We start from the raw sequence: 5,000 nt of genomic DNA, 5'->3' as shown, positions 1-5,000 counted from the left end.
GAGCCACAGGCCTTAATTGCCGGGGTCCTGGCCTCCATTGCATCATGGGAAAAGAGATCTCCTCTTCAAAAGGTCACCGGTCTGACTTACATAACATGAAATGCTGAATCATCTCCACTGAGCCCTGACACCTACAGGTGAAAGTGAAAAAAAAAAGTGAAAGTCCTCTCTATGGCAGAGGTGGTGTAGACACACACACTCTGAAATTAACCTCTGCATTTAACCCATCCAGGGAAGTGACACACACACAGTGAAGTGAGGTTACACACTAACCCGGAGCAGTGGGCTGCCATTGGCGGCGCCCGGGGAGCAGTGATCGGGGTTAGGTGCCTTGCTCAAGGGCACTTCATATAGTGATTATAACACTTGAATCCTTCTCTCTCTCTCTCCCTATTGCTCTCTCTCTCCCTCTGTCTCCCCCTCTGTTTCTCTCTCTCTCTGTCTCCCCCTCTCTGTTTCTCTCTCTCTCTCTCTCTCTCTCTTTGTCTCTGTCTATCTCTCTCCCTCTCCCTCTCTGTTTCTCTCTCTCTCTCCGTCTTTCGCTCTCTCTCTCCCTCTCCATCTCTGTTTCTCTCTCTCCCTCTCTGTCTATCTCTCTCTCTCTCCCTCCTCAACTCTTTCTCCCTCTCTGTCTATCTCTCTCTCTCTGTCTATCTCTCTTTCTCTCTCTCTCCTCAACTCTCTCTCCCTGTCTCTCTCTCTCTCTCTGTCTATCTCGCTGTCTATCTCTCTGTCTCTCAGCAGCGAAGGCTTTGAAACATACACTGCATCAACCAAAGACGATTGAAATGTCACAACTCTGACTGTGTTGATTCTCTCTCTGGTTCTTTGTCTTGGACCCAGCACTTGCTTGCTTTATTAGTTTGAGTTAAAAAGGTCTGAAACTCTGAATTCCTCAGCAGTGGGAACTAAAGAGGCTGTTGTGTGTGTGTGCTAGACATCTAAAGAAGACTGTTGTGTGTGTGTGCTAGACGTCTAAAGAGGCTGTTGTGTGTGTGTGCTAGACGTCTAAAGAGGCTGTTGTGTGTGTGCTAGACGTCTAAAGAGGCTGTTGTGTGTGTGTGCTAGATGTCTAAAGAGGCTGTTGTGTGTGTTAGACGTCTAGAGGCTGTTGTGTGTGTGTGCTAGACGTCTAAAGAGGCTGTTGTGTGTGTGCTAGACGTCTAAAGAGGCTGTTGTGTGTGTGTGCTAGACTTCTAAAGAGGCTGTTGTGTGTGTGCTAGACGTCTAAAGAGGCTGTTGTGTGTGTGCTAGACGTCTAAAGAGGCTGGTGTGTGTGTGCTAGACGTCTAAAGAGGCTGTTGTGTGTGTGTGCTAGACGTCTAAAGAGGCTGTTGTGTGTGTGCTAGACGTCTAAAGAGGCTGTTGTGTATGTGCTGCTAGATGTCTAAAGAGGCTGTTGTGTGTGTGTGCTAGACGTCTAAAGAGGCTGTTGTGTGTGTGTGCTGCTAGACGTCTAAAGAGGCTGTTGTGTGTGTGCTAGATGTCTAAAGAGGCTGTTGTGTGTGCTAGACGTCTAAAGAGGCTGTTGTGTGTGTGTGCTAGACGTCTAAAGAGGCTGTTGTGTGTGTGTGCTAGATGTCTAAAGAGGCTGTTGTGTGTGTGCTAGATGTCTAAAGAGGCTGTTGTGTGTGTTAGACGTCTAGAGGCTGTTGTGTGTGTGCTAGATGTCTAAAGAGGCTGTTGTGTGTGCTGCTAGACATCTAAAGAGGCTGTTGTGTGTGTGTGTGCTAGACGTCTAAAGAGGCTGTTGTGTGTGTGCTAGACGTCTAAAGAGGCTGTTGTGTGTGTGCTGCTAGACGTCTAAAGAGGCTGTTGTGTGTGTGTGCTAGACATCTAAAGAGGCTGTTGTGTGTGCTAGACGTCTAAAGAGGCTGTTGTGTGTGCTAGACGTCTAAAGAGGCTGTTGTGTGTGTGTGCTAGACGTCTAAAGAGGCTGTTGTGTGTGTGTGCTAGACGTCTAAAGAGGCTGTTGTGTGTGTGCTAGACGTCTAAAGAGGCTGTTGTGTATGTGCTGCTAGATGTCTAAAGAGGCTGTTGTGTGTGTGTGCTAGACGTCTAAAGAGGCTGTTGTGTGTGTGTGCTGCTAGACGTCTAAAGAGGCTGTTGTGTGTGTGCTAGATGTCTAAAGAGGCTGTTGTGTGTGCTAGACGTCTAAAGAGGCTGTTGTGTGTGTGTGCTAGACGTCTAAAGAGGCTGTTGTGTGTGTGTGCTAGATGTCTAAAGAGGCTGTTGTGTGTGTGCTAGATGTCTAAAGAGGCTGTTGTGTGTGTTAGACGTCTAGAGGCTGTTGTGTGTGTGCTAGATGTCTAAAGAGGCTGTTGTGTGTGCTAGACGTCTAAAGAGGCTGTTGTGTGTGTGTGCTAGACGTCTAAAGAGGCTGTTGTGTGTGTGTGCTAGATGTCTAAAGAGGCTGTTGTGTGTGTGCTAGATGTCTAAAGAGGCTGTTGTGTGTGTTAGACGTCTAGAGGCTGTTGTGTGTGTGCTAGATGTCTAAAGAGGCTGTTGTGTGTGCTGCTAGACATCTAAAGAGGCTGTTGTGTGTGTGTGTGCTAGACGTCTAAAGAGGCTGTTGTGTGTGTGCTAGACGTCTAAAGAGGCTGTTGTGTGTGTGCTGCTAGACGTCTAAAGAGGCTGTTGTGTGTGTGTGCTAGACATCTAAAGAGGCTGTTGTGTGTGCTAGACGTCTAAAGAGGCTGTTGTGTGTGTGCTAGATGTCTAAAGAGGCTGTTGTGTGTGTTAGACGTCTAGAGGCTGTTGTGTGTGTGTGCTAGACGTCTAAAGAGGCTGTTGTGTGTGAGCTAAACGTCTAAAGAAGCTGTTGTGTGTGTGCTGCTAGACGTCTAAAGAGGCTGTAGTGTGTGTGCTAGACGTCTAAAGAGGCTGTCGTGTGTATGCTAGACGTCTAAAGAGGCTGTTGTGTGTGTATGCTAGACGTCTAAAGAGGCTGTTGTGTGTGTGTGCTAGACGTCTAAAGAGGCTGTTGTGTGTGTGCTGCTAGACGTCTAAAGAGGCTGTTGTGTGTGTGCTAGACGTCTAAAGAGGCTGTTGTGTGTGTGTGCTAGACATCTAAAGAGGCTGTTGTGTGTGTGCTGCTAGACGTCTAAAGAGGCTGTTGTGTGTGTGTGCTAGACGTCTAAAGAGGCTGTTGTGTGTGTGCTAGACGTCTAAAGAGGCTGTTGTGTGTGTGTGCTAGACATTCTAAAGAGGCTGTTGTGTGTGTGTGCTGCTAGACGTCTAAAGAGGCTGTTGTGTGTGTGTGCTAGACGTCTAAAGAGGCTGTTGTGTGTGTGTGCTAGACGTCTAAAGAGGCTGTTGTGTGTGTGCTGCTAGACGCCTGAAGAGGCTGTTGTGTGTGTGCTAGACGTCTAAAGAGGCTGTTGTGTGTGTGCTAGACGTCTAAGTATGCTGTTGTGTGTGTGTGCTAGACGTCTAAAGAGGCTGTTGTGTGTGAGCTGCTGGACTTCTAAAGAGGCTGTTGTGTGTGTGTGCTAGATGTCTAAAGAGGCTGTTGTGTGTGTGCTAGACGTCTAAAGAGGCTGTTGTGTGTGTGCTGCTAGACGTCTAAAGAGGCTGTTGTGTGTGTGTGCTAGATGTCTAAAGAGGCTGTTGTGTGTGTGCTAGACGTCTAAAGAGGCTGTTGTGTGTGTGCTGCTAGACGTCTAAAGAGGCTGTTGTGTGTGTGCTAGATGTCTAAAGAGGCTGTTGTGTGTGTGCTAGATGTCTAAAGAGGCTGTTGTGTGTGTGCTGCTAGACGTCTAAAGAGGCTGTCGTGTGTGTGTATGCTAGACGTCTAAAGAGGCTGTTGTGTGTGTGTGCTAGACGTCTAAAGAGGCTGTTGTGTGTGTGCTGCTAGACGTCTAAAGAGGCTGTTGTGTGTGTGCGAGACGTCTAAAGAGGCTGTTGTGTGTGTGTGATGCTAGACGTCTAAAGAGGCTGTTGTGTGTGTGCGAGACGTCTAAAGAGGCTGTTGTGTGTGTGTGCTAGACATGGGGCAGAGAGAACCCGATTGCTTTAAGTCCATGTTGATGTCCTGCATGTGTTGGAGCTCCGAGGGCTCTTTAGAAACCCGTAAGGTGATATGGCGTACGGGGGCCCATGCCCCCCCCCCCCCCCCCCCCACACACACAGACACACACACACACTCACACACACACACATCAGGCCAGGGCTCTCCACAGACATGCCCACTGAGTCTATGGACCCCCGTACGCCACATCACCTTACAGGTTTCTAAAGGGCGCTGGACTTTGATTGCTCCACTCACACACGGCTCCAAATACAACTAAAAGAATCTTGTTTTTGGTTTTAAATCTGGTTTTCAAAACATTGAAAAGAAATTGAGAGAAGGTAAACAACTAGATGGTATTTTGTATCCAGATTGAGGTTTCACCATTTCACCATGTCCTGGCAGGACAGTCCAGCAGCCTCCGTAGCAGGGCGGCTCAACACGCTACGGTCAAGGACTGAGCGACATAGGAGGTCCTTTGTCCCAGCTGCCATTAAACTTTAATTATGCACTCTACACCCTACACCCTACACCCTACATCCTTCATCCTACACTGTACATAGCTGAATTGTATTGTTTGTCTGTATTGTATCATATTGTCTGTATATATTGTTTGTAATTATTGTAGAGAGAGCTGCAAGATACCAGAATTTCCCCACGGGATTAATAAAGTATCTATCTATCTAGCTTTCTATCTCTTTCTGTTTCACCTATGAAGACAATACCAGAACGGCTCTCTTTGGTCTGTTCGTGGCTACAATGAGTTGCAAATGAAATCTAGAGTTGTATGACCTGGGCAAAGGCAGACTGTTCCTCATCTACTCACGGTTTCTTCCTGTTAAAAGGGAGTTTTTCTTTGCCACCGCCACCTAAAAAGCGATTTGAAACTATTTGAATTGTTCTTAACACTACATAAATGAATAAACTTGAACGGAATGTTTATGTATGAGTAAGTACTATGGAATGTTCATAAATGAGTAAGTTCTACTAT

This window comes from Sprattus sprattus (genome assembly GCF_963457725.1).
Source record: "Sprattus sprattus genome assembly, chromosome: 16".
NCBI classification, from domain to species: Eukaryota; Metazoa; Chordata; class Actinopteri; order Clupeiformes; family Clupeidae; genus Sprattus; species Sprattus sprattus.
Note: the sequence above shows the minus strand (reverse complement) of the source record.